General features: G+C 40.2%; 1 pseudogene; it reads right to left on the bottom strand.

Annotated features, from left to right (window-relative positions):
* Window positions 1–1,170: 1,170 nt before the first annotated feature.
* LOC110217523 (ETS translocation variant 1-like) lies at window positions 1,171–20,965 on the bottom strand (annotated as a pseudogene).
* Window positions 20,966–21,176: the final 211 nt, after the last annotated feature.

The raw sequence follows: 21,176 nt of genomic DNA, 5'->3' as shown, positions 1-21,176 counted from the left end.
CCTTTTGGAGCTCTTCCATGGCCTGGGACCAATTCATATTTTTCTTGGAGGCTTTAGATGTAGGAGCTTTGATTTTTGTTGTCTTTTGGTTGTATGTTTTGATCTTCTTTGTCACCAAAGAAAGATTCTATGGTCTGACTTTTTTTTGTGAAGTTTGCTCATGATCCCAGCCAACTACTTGAGTTTTAAACCCTTTGTTAAGGTAAGAGTCTGCTTCCAACATGGAGAATGTACTGTCCCAAGCTTCAGGGATTTTTGTGCAAGTGTTTTCAGAGATACTTGTAGGTACCTGTAAATTTTCAGTTCTTCCAAGGTGGTATGATTAGGGGCAAGGTATTTACTCCTTTCCTGGCCTGTGTTCTGGTCTATAAGTGACCACAAGCACTCTTTTCTGCCTTGGACCTGTGAGGAGGATTCCTTTTCACCACCACTATAAGCTCCACCACACCAGCACTCCTCCTTGCCCCAGGATTGCCACCCAGAACTGTGACCCAGATCCAAGCACAAGCAAAGCAAGAGAATCCTGCCTCAGCACCAGCAAAGAGATCCCTGCAATCCCCGTCTGATCTGCCCCTCAATTTCCCCTCAGTCTATGGGCTGAGAGCTCTGGAAGCAGCCACTATCCTGGGGTGTGCTCAGGGATTGGGGCTGGGATGTTCTTTTCTCTCACTACAGTTACAGACTTCTCCTACTGACCTTCTAAGTTGTCTTTGGCATTCATGGGTTGAGAAGTCTGGAAACTACCACAGCTGCTATTGATTCAGTCCTCTGAGGCCTGCCCCAGGTTCACTGAAGCCTGTTTGGCCTGCACGCCTATGCTGAACTATGTTCCTAGTTAATGTATTGGATAACTTTTTCTCAAGGAGTGTACATTGAGTCTATAACAGTGGAAGTAGATACATGACTGAGTACAGTTTTGTTTTTTTTTAACTTAAAAATTTTTTTTTTGCTTTTTTGGTGAGGCAATTGGAGTTAAGTGACTTGCCCAGAGTCACACAGCTAGTAAGTGTCAAGTGTCTGAGGCTGGATTTGAACTCAGGTCCTCCTGACTCTAAGGCTGAAGCTCTATCCACTGTGCGATCTAGCTGCCCCTAGTTAATTCTTAATAAATAACTTTTCTCTGTACTGTAGGGAAAGGACAATAAGCAAACCTTCTCTCCCCTACTTTGGTCAATATCCCAGACTTGACAAGTTGATGTTGTAAGCATCAATGAACTCCACATCCTTTATTGGATATGATGGACTTCCCCATACCCAACGGATCTGAAAGGCTCTGTCCAAACACAAACATTTTGCTATTAATTGGTCTACAGCCTTACTGGGAAGCCAAAGTTGGGAAGGGGCTATAGTAGACACAATAAGCTTCAGAGAAAATTTCCAACTTTATAGATTTTCTGGGAGCCAAGTGTAAAAACAAAATCCCCAAAAGAGAGATGATGCTCAGGGTGTTTTTTAAATACATCTTGAAAAAAAGTGGGTGCAAGACCAGCCATGCCCAATAACCAAACCCAGACATGTATCCAAGTTGCTTCTCCCTGACACCTGCAGATTCTTAGACATAACAAGACAAATGCTCAGTGTATTTTCATTCCTCTGCCAAGATTCTCCCAGTGGTTATTTATATAATGAGAGTTAACTATACTGTAGATACTCAGAGAAAATGTACATTTTCTGATGTTGATATGAAACAAAACAGACATGATACAGCTTCAGTGTACTTCAAACCTGTCTGACCCCTTCCTAAGCCCATGTAAGAAAGTAATCTCCACCTCACTCTCACTTTCTTCCTGTTAGACCAAATAGATGTTTAGATTCCTCCTCTACCTCCCTCTAATAAAGTGCTCTGTCCATGGTGTGTGCGTGTGTATGTGTGTGTGTGTGTGTGTGTGTGTGTGTGTGTGTGTATGTGTATGTATTCTTTTTAAAAATACAAAATGTTTTCCTCTTTTCTTCTTCATGTTTGACGAAAGAGGAAAAGGCCTGGAAGCGATCCATCTCCCAGCCACACAATCCTGGTAGCTAGTACCATACCCTTCATTGTAGGGGTGGGGGTCACAGCAGCCACCTTGTTACATGTAGCCCATGGTCTCATCTAAGTGGGATAGAGGCACCATGTCCTCTTCGTTGATTTGATACTCCATGTCCATCTTCAGCAGTGGGCAATAGTTATCTAGGAAGGCCATGGAGAAAAGCTCTTAGGGATCAGAAACAAACATGTAGACATATCTCTCTCCAGCCACCTTCTGCATGATGCCCTTCTCATGGTAATAGTGGAGAGAGCCGCTAAGCTAAGTTCATCACAGCTTTGTTTTTCTGAATGCCCCAGCACTGGGCCACTTCTTCAGGCTCAATCAGTTTAAACTCCATGCTGGGGCCAGTCCAAGCAATAAAATGGGAATTTGAGGGGTCATCAAGGAGGACCACCAAGAACTGCCACAATTGCAGGGAACCCCACTGTTGATAGGTGGGGGCCTCATGGTAGAACCCCAGCTCGTGTTTGATATTGAACTTCTTTGGGACCACACAGATGTCACTGCAAAACTGCATGGGGCCCTTTTCAAACACACAACTATCTATTCTGTTGGGGTGCCACCAGGAAGTCCTCTTGCTGCATGCAAATGGAATGACGGCTAGGTACTTCTGGGTCATAGGCAAAGTCTCTAAGTTCCTGTTTAATCATTAGAGGTGGGGGGAAGCTGGGGTTGGCTATACTGCCTACGAGGGTGTTGTGTTCATAAACCGGATCACGGTATTCTTGCTTAAAACCTTGAGGTTCGGACATGTGGTGTTGGTGTTGGACATCCTTCCTTGGGCATCCTAGGTAAAGGTGGAAAGGAATTACAAAGCTCAGAAAACTGGGAATGAAATCTGTGGTTCGTTGGGTAGCTGTTGTTCAGGGTGGATTGGAACGGTGGTAGATGAGCAGAGTAGGCTTCGGCGTGTGAGCTGCATTCAGAGAAGCCTGACGCAGGAAAACACAGGAGTGCTGGACTCCATTGGGGGGCTGGAAGTCTTCATTCCCACTTGTGGCTTCTGATCATAGGCACTGACATTGTAGAAGTGCTTTTCTCCATAGCTGAATTTAAAGGGCTGCTCTTGACTGCAGGCTGAGCCCAGCTTCCAGCATGGGCTGGGGGGTTCTTTCTTGATTTTCAAGGGGAGGCCATGAAAAGCCAAACTTTCAACCTAATAGTCTGGGACTAACTGTTCATCATTGTTAGGTGGTGCAAGAGTTTGCTTGTACATGCCACGTTTCCTGTAATTGGCTCAGATCTTGAAAGAGTTCTTCTGAGTCATGAACTAGGTCTCTGTTAATGAATTTGTTTTTCCTGGCATTTGCTGGTTTCTCATCACAGCTTCTCCCAGGCTGATTCTGAAGGCCGTGCCAGGTGCTGGGCTGCCAACACTCCTCTCCCAATTTAATCCCAACACGGATCCTTGCCCAGCACCTCCCCCTCAGAAGCTGAGGCGTCTTGACTTCAAGGACTTGAAGTTAAGTGATTGGCAACATCGTGGTGCCATTAACAGAAACAGAGAGGTTGAATGGAGGAGCAGGTTTTAGAGGGCAGAACAAGTTCATTTTGAGGCATGTTGAGTTTGAAGTACTGGTAGTACATCCATGAGTGGCAATGTGGCACAATGGCTAGAGGACTGGACTTTAAGTCTGGAAGACCTGGGTTCAAATCCCATGTGATACTTATCTGCTACCACGGGCAAGTCATTTAACCTTGTTGAGCCTGATTCTTCAATTTAAAATTGGGACTAATAACATGTGTAGTTATCTATCTCTCATGATTATAGTGAGGCTCAAATGAGATAAATAAGCTTCTTTATAAGTTGTAAAGTGCTATGTGTCAGTTAATGTTACTCAGGCAGAGGTGTCCAGGAGGTAGTTGTAAAGTGGATAAGGGGCTTCCACAGAGAAACACATTCCTATCATATGGAGCTTGCTCAATATCAGTTTCCATCTGTCATTCTCATTGATTTTATAATAAGAGTAATATCGTGTCTCTATTTTAAAATTTTATTGATATAAACTTTTTTTTTTATTGATATAGCTTCCCAAGAACTTCTTCTCCCCAAAGAACCCTCCTTCTTAACAAAGAGAAGAGTTTAAGCAAAACAGGAATATTGACCCTGTTGTACCATATTTGCCACATTCCTCATCCACAGCCTGTCACACTCCTATTTCTCTGTGGAGAAGAAGGAAACATGATTTCGTGATTAGTTCTGTGGAATCAAAATTCTTCATTTCATTAATCTGAATTCCGTTGTCTTTAAGTATTTTCTTTTACATTGTTGTGACTGTTGTTCCTATTATTCTCTTGGTTCTGCTTTCTTAATCAGTTCAAACAAATCTTCCCAACTTTCTCTGGATTCTTATTTATTATTTCTTATGGCATAATAATATCCCATTACATTCACATAACACAATTTATTCAGTCATTCCCCAATTTCTGGGCACCTATTTTGTTTTCAGTTTTTGTACCACAAGAAGCACTGCTATGAATACTTTGATATATGTTGAACTTTTTTTCTCAGGGCAGCTAGATGGTGCAGTGGATAGAGTACTGGCCCTGAAGTCAGGAGAACCTGAGTTCACATCCAGCTTCAGACCAAACATTTGACACTAGCTGTGCGACCCTGGCAAGTCACTTAACCCCAATTGCCAAAGTAAAATAAACTCTCTCTCTCTTTTTTTATTACTAAAACTTAAATACACCATAAGAAAAGAAAAAGAAACATAAACTTAAGTATTGAAACATAAATACAAAATGAGAAAAAAAAGCATGTCATGTGCACAGTAGAGCATAAGAGAGGATTCAAAATACATAGCAATAAATTTCCATTTCAAGAAAGCCCTGTATAATAAACACTATGAGTTGTGTTGAGAACTGTCCATCTTTTCTTTGCTTCCTTGTTTGTTTTCTTTTATTCTCTGTGGTGCAATTTTTACTTTGTTCTTTTTTCCCCCTTCCTCCTCCTCACCTCCCAAAGGCTACAGTTAGGCTCAGATATATTTATATATAGATATAGATACACATACAGGTGGTGATCGGTGGATTTTATCTATTTCTGCTTTCCCCCCTTGTTCTAATACTTCAGAACAATTTTCTTTAATTATTACTTGTATTATTGTATCAGGATTCTTTTTTTTTTTTGATCATAGCTTTCAGGTAGTTTAATTATTCTTATGTTTTCTTGATCTGTTCTTCAGACCAATTGTTTTTCTTATGAGATGTTTCACACTCTTCTATTTTTTCATTCTTTATATTTTGCTTTTTATTTCTTGATCTCTTATAACTTCATTGGTTTTCCCTTGCCCAATTCTGTTTTTCAAGGAATTGTTTTCTTCCTTAAGATTCTAGATCTATTTTTTCTAATTGGTTGAGTTCCCTTTCATAATCTTCTTGTTTTTGTTTTTGTTTTTGTTTAAAAGTTCTTGTACGAATTCTTCTTGATCAGGTGAACATGTAATATTACTCTTTGGGGTAGAAGAGAGTTTCTTTGCTTCAGTGTTCTCCTCTGAAGATGAACTCCAATCATCTCTATTCCCATAATAATTCTCTATGGTTGGATTCTTTCTCCTTTGCCTTTTTTTATTTGTAGTAGCTTAGTTTTTATAATTACCTCTAGTCCTGAGATATGGGGTATGGTGCCTCTGGCCTCAGATCCTCCTTCAATTCTCCCCTCTGACCTTTAACCAAGACCTCCAGCCTCCTGTAAGTGCCCATAGCCTGAGGCATCCCTGCCCCACTGCTTCTGTACTCACCAGGTGTGTGCTGGTTCTTTTTGGCCTCCACCCCCCACCCATTATTTATTTTTATCCACTCAATATTCATCCTGAGGTTCTATTTCATCTCTTTTGTGGGGAAAATCTTGAGAGCTTGGAATTTTCTGACCTACTCCACCATCTTCTCAGAATCCTCTTTCCATGTTGGACTTTTCTCTCAGGATTTGACCTCCTTGCAGTATATGCCCAATAGTGGGTGAAAGAATATGAAGTTTATAAGGGATGTCTCCAGACATGCACCCTCCCCTGCCTATTTGAGGATCTCTTGTTTGAATACTCCTTCCTTATGCTCTCCTTTTGCCATGCCCCTTTGTTGGGAAGGAATCTGATGGTGAAGTTGGGGAGCTAATCTTCTCTAGTTAAGCCTCCCATCTCCCTTTTCCCTCTGTGCACCAGACCTCCCCATGTTCCCCTGGAAGTGCAGGGGACAGTTGAGCTAATTGTTTGGGCTCAGAGAATTCCTGGGTGAGTTACTCATGCCACCCCAGCCATTGTTCACCTCTGAGACCCTCAAGTATTGCCCTATCGCCGTATTTGTGGCCCCACCAGGAAGGCTTCTTTGGCTGCTGCGACAGGAGGGCTTAATTTCTCGGGCACTTGAGGCTATAGGGTCTCTTTGAGCAAAGTCTAGATAGTATGTCAAACTGTAAAGTATCTGAGCCACGAACTAACACCCACCCCTTGCTCCTTAACCTCAGAGAGGAAAAAGACAATCCTGTCTATCCCTGTCTCAGCCACTAAGAAACAGCTTCAAACTTTTATAGGTATGGCTGGATTTCATAGACTCTGGATCCCTAATTTGGGTTTTATTGCTAAGCTCCTTTATGACTCTACTCAAGGCCCTGACTTACTCCCTTTAGAGTGGGGCCTCGACCAAATTAAAGCATTTGAGACATTGAAAACTAAATTGACCACCACTCCGGTATTAGTTGTACCCAATCTAGAAAAACCTTTCACTCTGTATGATGATGAAAGGAAAGGACAGGCTTTAGGAGTCCTAACCCTGTCCTTAGGACCTGACCCCAGGATAGCTGCTTATTTTTCAAAACAATTAGACTCTGTGGCTGCTGGATGGCCTTCATGCTTCTAAGTAGTGGCTGCAAAAGCCATTCTGTTTAAAAGCCATTTGACTGGCAGTAAGCTAGGAGAAACCATCCAACAAGTCTGTCCAGCTTGTCCAACTTGTGCCCAGAGACTCTGGAACATACCTGTGAATCCTTGGAGGATCTGGAGCTTCTGTCTGGAAAGGTCTCAGCCCCTTCCACAGAGCAGGTAGATAAAAAGAGGTGATATACACGCTCTTTTCCTTTTATGTTTTTACCTTGCCACAGTCATCTTTAATTCCCTCTAGGGAAATTGTCTTTTCTCTATACTCCTTTTGTGGCTGTTTGGTTCTTGTTTGCTTCACCTCCTTGCCAGGTTTGTCTCCTCCAGGGTCTTAGCCATTAGCTTCCAGATGATTGCTCAGGCTATCAACCTCTGACTGAGTCCAAGGTCTCTAGCCCACTGACCTGAAGTCTGGCTCCTGAACCAGACTCAAAGAGGCAGGGACAGCTCTATGCCCCTTGCCAGCAGGAAGCAATTTCAGAAGCCGAGACCTTCACCCCTTACCCCAAAAGAATTTGGGTCCCATTTGTTTGAGGGGGAAATGATGGGGTATGGACCCAACCTGAGACCTTTGCTGCTTACCTCAAAAAGAATTTGGGTCCCATTTGTCTAGGGATTCTCCTTGAATTCTCCCACTTGTTCAAGGGAGTCTCTGGCATTCCCCTGAGGCTATAATCCTATCAACCCTCCTTTCATTATCACCTAAACCCAATCTCCCAATTCTGGGTTACCCTTAAACCCCCAGCCCTTCAATTGTCTATTGCCTCCCCATGGCCCCTGGCTACTTCCCATCCTTGACCCTGTCTAGACCCCACTCTGACCTCCCAGTCACTTCCATCAAGATCCTTCCTAGATCCTTCCCACAGTCTTTTTGTATATAAGGTCCATCTTGTCTCCATTAAAGTGCTCAGATTTCTTAAGAACATAGCCAAGGGCTCATATTTTTACAATCTAGCCAATACCTCACAAATGTTCAGATTCCTTAAGAGTCTGGCCAATATGTCAGCTCTTTAATAAACCTTGTCTTTGGCTGAAAAAAAAAAGAATATGAAGTTTATTCTATTTTTTCATATAATTCCAAATGTTTTTTAAGAATGGTTGGACCACTTCACAAGTCCACCTTTAGTACATTAGGGTTGCCTTTTTCCCTCTCAAATTCCCTCTAACATTCATTATTTTTTCTTTTACTAATTTATTGAGTATGAAGTACAAACTTTATGCAGCCCTGGTGTCCTTTAAACTTCATTTATAGAGTTATACAAAGTAAGAACAAATTTCACTTGGAGGAACAAATGGCCTAGAATGTCATAGAAAATAATGAAAAAAAGATGGGAATGAGGGAGAAATATTACTCCCATATCTCAGATTGGATTTACAAGGAGTAATCATCAAAACTATTTGGCACTAGTTGAAATAAAAAAGGAGATGAGTGCAAAAGCTAGATAAACAAAAATGAGAAACAAGCTCAATAACGCAATGTTTGATAACACAGAAAGTATCTATTAATTGAGGAAGAGCTCCCTATTTGACAAAAACTGCTTGGAAAACTAGAAAACAGTTCTGCAGAAATTAGATTTAGACCTACATTTCACACTACATACTACAATAAGCTTAAAATAGATATGTGACCTGAATATGAAAGGAGGTCACACCATCTAAAAAAATTAGAAGAGAGTGAGATGAGATATTTCACAGCATATCCTTCATTGGAATGGGAACATTTCACAGCAGTGAAACCATAGGCTCTCTTTAGATAGCCAGTCCCATTTGATATGATTCAAATGACAAAATATTTGATTTTGACCCCAAACTTTTAGGAAACACTTTTATCATATGAAACAAAATATTAAATATTGGTCTAGCACTATGTGCATGTGTGTACGTATAGCACTATATTTTTATGTGTAGCACTATCTTAATCATAACTACCGCAAGAATTGTCAAGCAGATTGAGGATGCTAGAGACAGACATCTGCTAGTTTCAGGCAACAATCTCTTAGCCTTCTCTTTCTTATTGATGCTTCTCACACTTAGGTTTGTCTTGACTGTGGGACTGGCTGAGAGGAAGCTTTGCTCTCCTAAACTATCCTCTCTCTTCCTTTGGATCTGGGGGAGGAGGAAGTGTATGAGCCGCGGGAGCTACAACAGAGTGATGGAATTATATGTGCCACGGGAGCTGGCAGAAGGGCTGCAGTCATACGGCCCCCTGTTTTGTACTTTGGAGCTGAGTCGGAGTATACTTATCTTGCAGGAGGCAAATCCCAGTTCTGGAAGCCTATTGCAATGATTGCTCAGCTTTCCCTTCCCCTTTCCTAAGACGACGAACCTATGTTTCTGCATCTGATGTTCCTCCCAGAACAAGAGGCTAATTCTTGCTTTTTAATGCCTATTTTGTCTCCTTGTCACCACTGAGATAACACCATGATACCAATGGGATAAATCTCATTGCTAACATTTTATTTTATCGTTTTTTTTTGTCATAAAATTAAATTATATTTGTGCTGTTATCTAATGCAGCATTTAGAAGTGGTGATTAGGAATAGAGAGAAATTGATCTGAAATGGCTACATTTTACCAGAGTGAGATTTCTGGCCGAGGGGCTCAGAACTATAACAGAGAAAGTTATTGATTCATTTTGTTTAAACTTCACAGTCCAGGGAGATCATATTTACCAGGGGTTTTCTAGGCAAATAAAGGAGCAATCATTTGTAGCTAAATGGCTCAGCTGAAGTTGAGCTGGGCATCTGCCATCCATTTGGTGTGGTTCGAAGGTAAACTCCTTCAGAGAAGCCACATGAGTGGTTAAAGTACAGGGGTGGGGAACTTGCAGCCTGGAGGCCACATATGGCCTTTTAGGTACTTGGGTCCCTCCTTTTGACTGAGTCCAAGTTTTACAGAACAAATCCTTTTATTGGGAATTTGTTCTGTGAAGTTTGGATTCAGTCAAAGGGCCGCACTTGAGGACCTAGAGGGCTACAAATGGCCTCAAGGCCGCAGGTTCCCCACCCCTGGGAGTAAGGTGAAAGTCATATCCTAAGGCAAGGAATAGCCCAGCCTCCCCAAAAGGAGGGGGAGTAACAGAGATTAACCCCACTTACCAGTTCATGAGCACTGGAATAGTTAACATCACTGCTACATGTATACGACACTTTGAGTCCTTAGGATGAAGTATTCTATGAAGGATTTCAAACATGTAAGATCTACTTTTTTCTGTCATAGAAAAGAACTACTGATTATGCAAGGAAATATAAAATGAGGCCAAGGTTAAAGAAAGTGGTATAACAATGTCATTGTTGAGCCTGCAGATGGAAGGATAAGGTAATTTTTATTTCATTCTAGCAATGATTAGGGACTACAGTATATTTACTTAAATAATCCTTCCTCCCTTTGATATTTCCATTTTAAATGGAGGAAGGCAGGTATTCCATACGCCCCCGGCTCCTGACATACTGCTACCCATGGCAGACTTTATCTTTGAGATTACTCGGTGTCAAAGCACATAGACCATATTTGTCAAGAACTTTAAAGTTTACAAAGAACTGTCCTCACAGCAATCTACAGCAGTCCAAGTATTATCACCATTTTATGGAGGAGGAAATTAAGGCTCAGATAGAATAAGTGGTTTTACTCAGTTACCCCAATTCAAAGTGGTAGAATAGGATTTGAACCTTGGTTTTCTCACTTCAAACTTAGCCTTCTTCCCACCATATAGTGTTATTGCTTAATAAGAATAAGAGTTTACATTTAAGTCTGATGTAACCCTTTAAAAACATCATCTTGTTTGGTCCTCACAACAACTCTGTGAGCTAGATAGTTGAAGTAGTTTTATATCACGTTTATAGATGAGAAAACTGAGGGACTGGGAGGTTAATTGACTTCTAAAATTAATTTGATACCTGTCCATGTAAATGTTGGATTCCACTTTTAAAATGTGAAGTGATTAAAGGCAGGAATGGTTTCTTTTTTGTCTCGGTATCTGCAGTGCCTTCCAAAATTTCTTGAGTTATTTCAGTCATGTCCAACTCTTTGTGACCCCATTTCGAGTTTTCTTGGCAAAATATTTTGATAACTATACTTTGATAGGATTGGTTTCTGTTGTAATGTTGTTCAGTCGTTTCAGTAATGTCTTATTTGGGGTTTTCTTGGCAAAGATACTGGAATGGTTTGTCATTTCCTTCTCTAGGTTATTTTACAGATGAAGAAACTGAGGCAAACAGGGTGAAGTGACTTGCTGAGGGTCACACAACTAGTAAGTACGTGAGGCTGGGTTTGAACTCATGAAAATTAATCTTTTTAATTGCAAGTCTAGCACTCTATCTACTGCACTGATGGGGTTGGGATCTGGGCCCCAGAAAAGAAAAATCCTGGACTTTCCCAAGTGGCCAAATCTTCCTCCTGAGGCTATAATCCCCATCAACTGGCCTTTCATTGTGGCTACACCCAATCTTCCCTCCATTGTCTTACCTCCCTATGGCCCCTGGCCATTTCCTACCCTTAATCCTTGCTAGGCCTCATTCTCCCTTGGCCACTGGTCCAGGTCCCAGGAGTTCTTTTCACCCCAGTTTACTGGCCACTCCTAAGTTCCTCCCTTCTGTATATAAGGTCCGCCTTGTCTCCATTAAGTTGCTTAGATTCTTATAATCTAGCCAGGCTCAAATTCCAAAAATCTAGCCACTGCTTAGATTCTTAAAATCTAGCCAATAGCTTAATAATGTTTAGACTCCTTAAGAGTCTGCCCAACATGTTCTAATAAACCTTGTCTTTGGCTGAAAGAAGGCTTGGGTTGAATTCTTTCAGATAGGACCTGTGTGTTGTGATTTTTGGTGTCCCAGGACCCCTGAACCCCTAAACCGTATCAGTACCATCTAGCTGTCCAATGGTATCTTAGAGTTGGAAGAAACCTTTAGGATCATGAAAAACCCTGAAGCCTAGAAGTTAAGTGAATTGCCTAAGGAAACATAGATATAAAGTAGCAGAGTCAGGATTCAAATCCAGGTCATCTGACTCTATATCAGCACTTAAATCCAATTCACTTGCATGTCATGGCATCATCTCCTTGGTGTCATGATCCTCTTCGAAGGACAAACATCAACAACAACAACAACAGCATTCTGCCAAATGCATCACACTCCCTCCACAGAAGGCACTTAATAAATATTTGTTGAATGTTGCATTTCTTCATTAACACACAAACTCCTTGAGACCAGGGAGTTTTGTTTTTGACTCTGTATACCAGTGCTGTATACAAGGTACTCACTTAATATGTATTTGTTGTTTGTTGATTCAAGGTGATAAGGACCTGAACTAGATTTAGGGGAGTGGGATTTGAAAGGAAGGGAAAGTTGTCAAAGGATTCAAGGGGAAAACATAGAACTTGGTGACTGATTGGATATGAGGGACAAAGAAGAGGGAAAAGTCAAAGCTGACTCCAAGGTTTTGAGCTATTAGGATAATCATAATGATTCATATGTCTTTTTTTTAATCTATTCACTTTTTAGAAATCTTTATTTATGGAACTATAAATGTGTCTTTCTTAAGAATTAAATTCATTTTAATCTGGAATAGAAAAGGCTCAATTTTGGAAACATGGAAAAAGACTCAGAACTCATAAAAAAAAATCGGATTGAGTCAAAGTCACATAAGCTCTAAATCTATCATTCATATAGATTTATGGGCATCTGCCTTTTGTACTGAGGCTCTTCAGATTAATTAGGACTTTTTTGTGTTAACTATTTAGGTTTACATACTTGATGTGAAGGCATTCATTGTTTTGCAGCTTTTAAGAGAGTGAAATGTATTTAAAATAATGCAAAATGAATTGCTATCAATGTGCAGGGATCAGCAAAAGTCTATAACTTTAAAAATTTTAATTATAGCTTTCTAACCCACCTTCTATTTCTGTAGCAAAATACACTGACCGTTACTGTTATTACTAGACAGCAATATACATATCACTGGAGTTTTAAAAGCCAGCACTATATTGGGATTTATAGTCTATATAATGTAAAAGTCCTGAAGGGAAATCCTTGCTCAAAAGAATCTTTTTTTTTTTTCATTCTGTGCTCTAGAATACAAAAGGCATGTGGAGAACTAACAATGAGTACAGACAGTATGAGGGGAGGGGAAGAGGCTTCACAGATCCCCAGCTAGTGGGGGTGACATTTGACCATCAGATTGGAGAAGTCCAGTTAATACAGTTTCCCATTCCAAGGTCTATGGAATTGTGGACTTCAAGGAGAAAAAAGAGAGGGTTTAAATTCTCTCCCTAGTGATTATAATAGCTGTCATAAATTCAGGTTCATACTAACTGGGGCTTGGCATGGATGTCTAAGACATTCAGTCTACAGAAGATATACTTGCTTATGTGGATTCACAAATGGATTCTTTAGCTCACTTAAAATAGCTTCTCAGCCCTCTAGGGCAGTGGTTCTCAATTTCTCCCCTTTATAGCACATTATCTTTACCATGAGAAATCATGGCACACTGAATTTTAAAGCTGGCAAATAAAGGATTTCTAGGCAGAGTCAGTTCTCCAGATCTATTAATCAGATGTAGATACTTCCCCAGAAGGCATCTTTGTACTTCCACAGATAAAGTGGTAATAATTCACATTTTCATAGTGTTTTAAGATTTACAAAATGCTGCCCTCACAGCAACTCTATGACATAATGATAGAAATCAGGAAGTCAGGAGGGGGAGTTTATTTATAGAGGAAAATGACACTTTAGACCTTTAATCAATACAATTAAAATATATATATATATATATATATATATATATATATATTATATATATATATATATATATATGAGGTATTAGCATTATGCCAAGATGGAATAGACAAAAGGCAGGTAGGAAGCTTGTGCTTGGAAGACAGGTGGGTTAGAGATATAAGCTTAGGCATTAATTTACTTAAAAGTAAGAGTTAAAGCCATGAGAATGGGTGAGACTTCTGAGGGAACTTCTGAAAGGGAAGCTCAAAAGACCAAGAATTGAATGTTGAGGATTTTTCATAGGTGTGGGAAAAGATGAAGAAGGAAATGGACAAAGAGTAGTCAGAAGGGAAGAAGGAACATCTGAAACATTCAACAGTTTATCTCCTTCAAGTGATTTCTTTGAATCCATGACTTTATTATTCTGAGAGGTCAAATGAATTAATAGTACCAAGCAAAGGCCACTGGCAATAAGGAGAATGTTGTTGACTTTAAATCAGGAGTTCTAACATAGGGTCTGTGAACTTGGGTTTTACAAATATTTTGATAATCATATTTCAATATAATTGGTCTCCTTTGTACTCCTATATATTTTGTTTTATACATTTAAAAACATAATTCTGAGAAAAGGTCTAGGTATCACCTGACTGACAAAGGCGTCCAATACACAAAAAAAGGTTAATTGCTGCCTTAATGGGAGAAGCTTCTATAGGATGGAAGGGGCATAAGCCCCCAGATGTCAGATTAAGAGGTAATGAGTAAGTAGATATAGCTCATACATTAAAAATATTTAATAGTGAAATGGAGAAAGAAAAGGATAGTATGTAGAGGGCATGGCAAGATTTTTGTTGTTGTTATTTCAGTCATGTCTGACTCTTCATGACCTCATTTGGGATTTTCTTGGCAAAAATACTGGAGTAATTTGTCATTGCCTTCTCCAGCTATTTTACAGATGAAGAAACGGAGGCAAACAAGGTTAAGGGACTTACCCAGGATCACGCAGCTAGTAAGTGTCTGAGGCCAGATTTGAATTCACCAACATGAGTCTTCCTGACTCCAGGCCCAACACTCTATCCACTGTGCCAACCAGTCGCCCCATAGCAAGATTAAAGGAAAGGAATCCAAGATAGGAGAGATCTGTGCTACTGTAAAAGCAGAGTGGGAGAAGTGGGTTAGAGAGAAAAAGAGGATTACTGAAGGTGCTACAGCGGTCAGGGAGAGTTTAGAAAATAAGGTCTTGGGGTAAGGGTGAGAGAAGTTAGCTTTGGAATGGAGGAAACTGGAAAGAAGGATGGGTAGATGCTGTAGGTAAAGAAATATTTTGAGCCTATGTTTTATTTCATCTAAAGTTTGGGTTTGCTTGAAATGTCATTGGCATTTGGAATTAAATGCAGCTGTCAGTTGACACTGGTGCTTGTAAAACTAGGCATGGTGCCTGATTCAGAATCAGAAGTCCCAGGTTCAAAGCCTGCCTCTACAACTGTGACCTTGTCAAGTGACTTATCTCTCTGGGCCTCAGTTTCCTTATATGTAACATTAGGAGTGTGGACTTAAAAACTTCTGAGGACCCTTTTAGTTTTACTACAAATTGATGATGCTATATATTTGGGATATACCATGGGATAAGCATATACTATGTATATCTACTGCAGGAATTTTAAGGGGTCACAAACATGAACTATGGACTTCCAAATAATTGTTGGTGGTAGTGTTCAATCCATACATACTTAATAGAGCACTTGCTATGTGCTCAGCAGTATGTCAAGTCCTGAGGGGGTTATCATAGAAAGATAATATAGAGTTCCTACGTTCATAGAGTTTGTAACTTATTTGAAGGAGACCAGACTGATTTTTACCAGAAATAACTATTAGTTGATAGAAGATATATTATATATTATTATATATTACATAATTAAGTTGTATAGACTCTCTCCCTGTGTGTGTATACACATATATGTGTGTGTGTGTGTGTGTGTGTGTGTGTGTGTGTGTGTGTGACATAGGAGTTCAAGGAAGGGAAAAGCAGATGTGGCATAGAGTATCTGGGGAAGGTTTTATGGAGTAGGGGGAATTTTAGCAGAGCCTCAAAGTCTCTGTCACCTTGGTCTTCTCCTTTGCAGTTTATAGGATTTTAGAGCTCGAAGGACATGGGACAGAGGCCATCTGAGCCAACCTATTTTTTTTTAACAGGAATTCACTTTGCAACATCCTTAACAAGGGTTTCTCCAGCTCCAAATCTCTAATCCTATGATTTATAAGAGAGATCAATGCTACAGAGCTCCTCTGGAAGCTTCAATGCTTCAAGAGAATGAATAAAGAATGATGAAAAACCAGGAGAGGGTCCTGATAATTGTAAAGGGGAGGGGGAAGCCCAACCTGAAACAACTTGAGAATGATTAACTTACATTCCAGCTGTTCTTCATTTGGGTTTATCTTAGAGTCCTTTTAGCTCCGTGAAGGCTGGCTTTTCAAACTTGCTCCCCTGGGGGTATCCTTTGAAAACCCAACATGCTGTCCAGGTGTCTATATCCAGAGCTAGAGGATTAGTGAGACATTTCCCACCGTGTGCTCTCTTTCTCTCCATAGATTCTGACGGTAAAGGATGCGGGTACCCAATGACGGACCCTCCAAAATTTGATGTGATTAAGGACGTGGTGATGCTGACCCACCTCAATGAAGCATCTGTGCTACATAATCTGAAGATACATCACTGGATGATGTATGTAAGTCTTAAACAGCACTTCAGAATACACATTGGAGGGACCACTGGTCTAGAAGGATGACATTGCTTTATAGCACTGACGCAAACTTATAAAGGTATATACGCTGCCATCTTAATAACTTCCGTCTCTACAGGAATTAGTACCTTCCCTCTGAGATTACCTCTAATTTATTCTATTTCATTCATACATTTTTATTAGTGAGTTGTCTTATCTATTAGACTATGAGCTCCTTAATGGTAGGGGTTATTTTTTGCTTTTTTTTGTGCTTAGCATGGTGCCTGGAACATAGTAAATGCTTAATAAATGCTTGTTGACTTGACTCTATAGCACTGTGTGGTTTAAAAAGCTCTTTCCTCCTAACAGCCTTGTAAGGTACATAGTACAAGTATTATCAGTTCCATTTTACCGATGAAGAAACTAAGGATTAAGAAGAAAAATGACTTGTTCAATAGTATACAATTAAAAAAGTGGTAGGTTCAAATCCCGGTTTAGCTCATAGGTTCTGCAAAGTCACAGTATCACTTGATGAAGTTCCTATGTCCCTTGTGGGATTGTGGTTGGATCTGGAGGCTGATTGATGTAGCACTGTTGTTTGGTACTTTTCCTTAGGCTCTGCTAGTTCTTTGTGATCTGTAGCCTTCCTCCTTGCTTGCAGGGCTACGTAGCTTTCTCATTTGGCTACATGCTTGGTTTTACTTCTAGCTTCCCTCAGCCTGGCTATCTACCTGCCCCTGATCTGCCTGGTCTATCAAAATGCTGTTATCCCATCATTGCCCACAGGGAAACCTCATTTCTCTCCAACCCCAACCTCCCCCCCCCATCCACATATGTGCCATTGGGCAGCTTCCTATCTCTCTTGGCTGGGAGAAGGATTTACTTCTACTCTTACTGATACATTCCTTCTACACCAAGTTGTACTATGATACCACTTGTGGGTATCCTTCCAGTGCTACTACAAGATGAAACTAACTTACTCCATCCATATCTCTGAGGTTTGCAGTTCCCTCTATGGCTTTGAGGGTCATAGAAAAGTCTTTCCATATGGTTATCTGACAAACAAACACAACAGAATATTTTGTTATCAGCATGGTAGAATGAACTGTGGTATAAACATCTCCTCCTCACCCTGAAAAACATGTCTCTAAATTTCTTGGGGCTCAAGCTACTCTCCTGTCCTAACATACCTTGTGTTCCCAGAATCCCGAGTCTCTGGCTCTGAAAAACAAATTTTGTCAGACACGTTAATATTTAGCAGATCTCCTGGGATAGAGGCACACTAAGATTTCTTTAACTTAGATTGGTTTTTTTCTGTTCAGAGATCCCTCCTGTATAAGATGTCCAAATCCCTTCTTTCAATTGCCCCTTTGTAAATAACTCTAGTAACAATGTCAGCAGAGAGCAGAAAAGCAGACAAGCCTGATTAGATACAGGGATATTTTAAAAAATTTATTTCCTGGTGTCTACTTTATTATCCTCTCTAAGACTTATTCAGGTCTCTTCTATGTCAACATAAATCCTTACAAATGGCTTCCAGTGTATTAGACAGAAGTTGCTGCTGCCTACAAAGGCAAGAGGTGGTAGGAAGCTCTCCCTCATATCTTTGCCATTGACGATAATGCCTATTATGACATACTATGCAGTAAGTTGCTTTTCTGCTATCTTAAGTAAAATTTACAATTAAATTTTTTGCCTCTATTGCCAGGATAAGTCATGTTTTTTTAAGTGTGTAAATGGGAAGTATTTATTCTACTGGGTATTTTTAAAATTTGGAGTCCTAAGTAGAGGCTGGAAAATGTAAATAAAGTACGAAGCGTGCTCTTCTATTGGATTTGTACCACCCCATCTCCCTTTTCCTCATCTCATCAGGCAAAAAGTTGTATATTTGTCCTACCCACAAAAGGAGGCAAATGCTGTTTTACATCATTGTGAAATCCCACCTAACTGTGGGATTCAAAGAACTCTTGGATAAATTCATGCCAATGTATAAGAGCTCTGATATAGGGATACTTTCTAATGACATTTCCCTGTCCTTGGTAGAGCAAGAGAACCAGTCCATTTTGCTCATGGGAGTATATTGCGTTTATCCCCTCCTCCAGGGATGAGAGTTATATTAAGAGCAGACACCTACATAACTGAACATAAACCTTAAGCTGGTTACTTGGGAATGGAAGGGAGGGATTAGATTAAAATGCAGTCTTTTCCAGGCAAGAACAGGGAATTTCAATCAGATGAGCAGCTGCCATTTCACCTTAGAATCATTGACTAATCTGATTGTGGTATGGAATGGCTAAGTCATCTCTTAGTACTCTCTTCAGAATCTCTAGATCAATCTAATCCAATCCAGTCCAATTTAATCCAATCCGATATAATCTAACAAACATTGACAAAACACATACTTTATGTAAGGCAGTGGGGATACAAAGATAAAATGAAAAATAGTTCTTACCCTTTTTTTGAGGTGATTGGGGTTAAGTGACTTGCCCAGGGTCACACAGCTAGTAAGTTTCTAAGACTAGATTTGAACTCAGGCCCTCCTGTCTCCAGGACCAGTGCTCTATCCAGTGTAGTACCAAACTGCCCCAATAGTTGCTATTAAGGAGCTTACCCTCTACTGGGGCAACAGATAAGACTGTTCTTTTTCATTTTCCTATTGGAGACATGTCTCTAGTGCCCAAATTTGTCAACAAAACAGTTTACACTGTGGATAGCATCTCCAGTGAGGTGAGGCACATTATGGAGTAAGGGCAAGAAGGGGGCTTCCGTTGAAAGGGCTGGAAAGGAAAGAAAACTCTAGAGGCATTTTGTGCTCATGCTTCCTTTTTGCCTGTGACAAATTGATTAAGATGATAACAATTTTATCAGAGAGGACACATCCACATGGCAATGTAATCTCAATGTAAGATGTCAAAATTGAAAAAGACAAATACCAAATGTGGTATAGTGGATGGAGTACTGCACTCAGTCAGGAAGACTTGGGTTCAAATCTTACTTCAGACACTTACTAGCTGTGTGACCCTGGGCTAATCACATAATTTCTCTGTGCCTCACTTTCCTCATCTGTAAATAAAACGAGGGGATTGGTCTGAATGGTCTCTAAGGTTGCTTCCAGTTCTAAATTAATGGCTAATCTCTATGACTATGATTAAATTAAGAAGTACTTTGGGTCACGGATCATTCTATACAAAGATGGTAATACTGCATACGTGAGGTCTTTGATATAGCTTCCAATATCACCTGTGTTTGAATTGACCAGGGTGATGGCTGTGCTGTATCACCCTCATTCGTAGCCACATTTGTCTAGTTTCAAAAAGTGAGATGGTTGTCACAGGGAAAGAAGCAGTGAATACTTGCCTAATACGAGGAGTGGTAAGCTACTCAGAAGTTTGATATTATCATTTAGTACTCCCTGAGAAAGAAGATAAATTAACACGATTAAAGGATTACTAGGATCATAGATCTAGAGCTGTAAGGGAACTGAGAGATCCAACTTTCTTTTAAAATTAAATTTTATTTTATTCAATTTATAAGCATCTATTTTCCCTGTCAACTCTCTTTTCCCCTCAATAAAAAAACAAACAAAAAAACAACACAACAAACTTGTAACAAACATTCATAGACAAAAAAGAACAAAACCCACATGGGCCATGTCTGAAATGTATGCCTCATTATGCATATTGAGTCCATTATCTCTCTGTTAGGAAGTAGGTTGCGTGATTCATCACTGGTATTCTGGAATCGTAGTTGATCATTATGTTGACCAGATTTCTTAGGCCTTTAAAACTCATTCATTTATATAATGTTGTAATTATATAAATTGTTCTTCTGGTTCTGCTCACTTAAGTCTGCCTTAGTTCATCAGGTATTTCTAGATTTCTCTGAAGCATGCTTTTTGTCATTTATTACGGCACAATAGTACTCCATTAAGCCATATTCCTTATTTGCTCAGCCATTCCCCAAATGATGAATGCCTCTTAGTTTCAAGTTCTTTCACACACACCCCCCCCACGAGTTTCTATAAATCCAACTCCCTTATTTTACACATGAGGAAACTAAGGCCCAGGAAGGCCATGACTTGTTCAGATAACAAATATAGTGTCAGAATTAGCCTTTGAGCACAGATCCTCTGGCTCCAAAATCAGAAGTTTTGAGCAATTGAAGATGAGAAAGAGGGCCATAAAAATACTTTCTGGGGGCCTTAAATTGTCCTAGGAGACATCACCTCATTGGACACCCCCATAGTCTTAGAAAGAGGACACATTGGTGTTTAGCATTGGTGTCCTGCTCAGCTATGCCACTGACTCTTACCAAAGCAGAAGAACTGGAGCTGGGAAGACTGTGAATACCAACTGTGTCATCTAATATTTTGCTACCCTTTCAGCCACTGGTGAATCCAGCAAAAAAAAAAAAGTGTAAGCATGACTCATTTTATCAGCCTTGGAAAGAAATGTAAACATGCAATATTCCCATACAGTGGCCTTTCCAACTACTAGATCATAGGAAATCCTTCCTCGACCACCCAGTAGGTGCAGGGATCACAGAGGTGAGAAGGCAACAGAGTGGTGGTGATGTCTCCTTTCACCTCTCTTACCTTTCTGGGTCTTGCATGTGATGGTCTGATCCCTTGTCATCGTTGTTGTTTGTCTGTTGTTCTCAAAGAGGAGCAATGATATCAGGAGGGGGATGTCTTGACTTGCACCTGAATTGGATTTAAGTGAGGCAGGGCTGTGCAAAGTCATCGGTCTTCTTCTCTCTCCTCCAGTCATTGAAGTCCAGTGGCAAGACAAAAGTCAAAATGATTGGCGATGGCCAAGGATTCAATAGGTTACCTTGGCCTTTCTA

The sequence above is a fragment of the Phascolarctos cinereus genome, unplaced genomic scaffold, assembly GCF_003287225.1.
Source record: "Phascolarctos cinereus isolate Bilbo 61053 unplaced genomic scaffold, phaCin_HiC Scaffold_726;HRSCAF=1367, whole genome shotgun sequence".
In the NCBI taxonomy this organism is placed as follows: domain Eukaryota; kingdom Metazoa; phylum Chordata; class Mammalia; order Diprotodontia; family Phascolarctidae; genus Phascolarctos; species Phascolarctos cinereus.
This window is presented reverse-complemented; position numbering and strand designations above follow the sequence as displayed.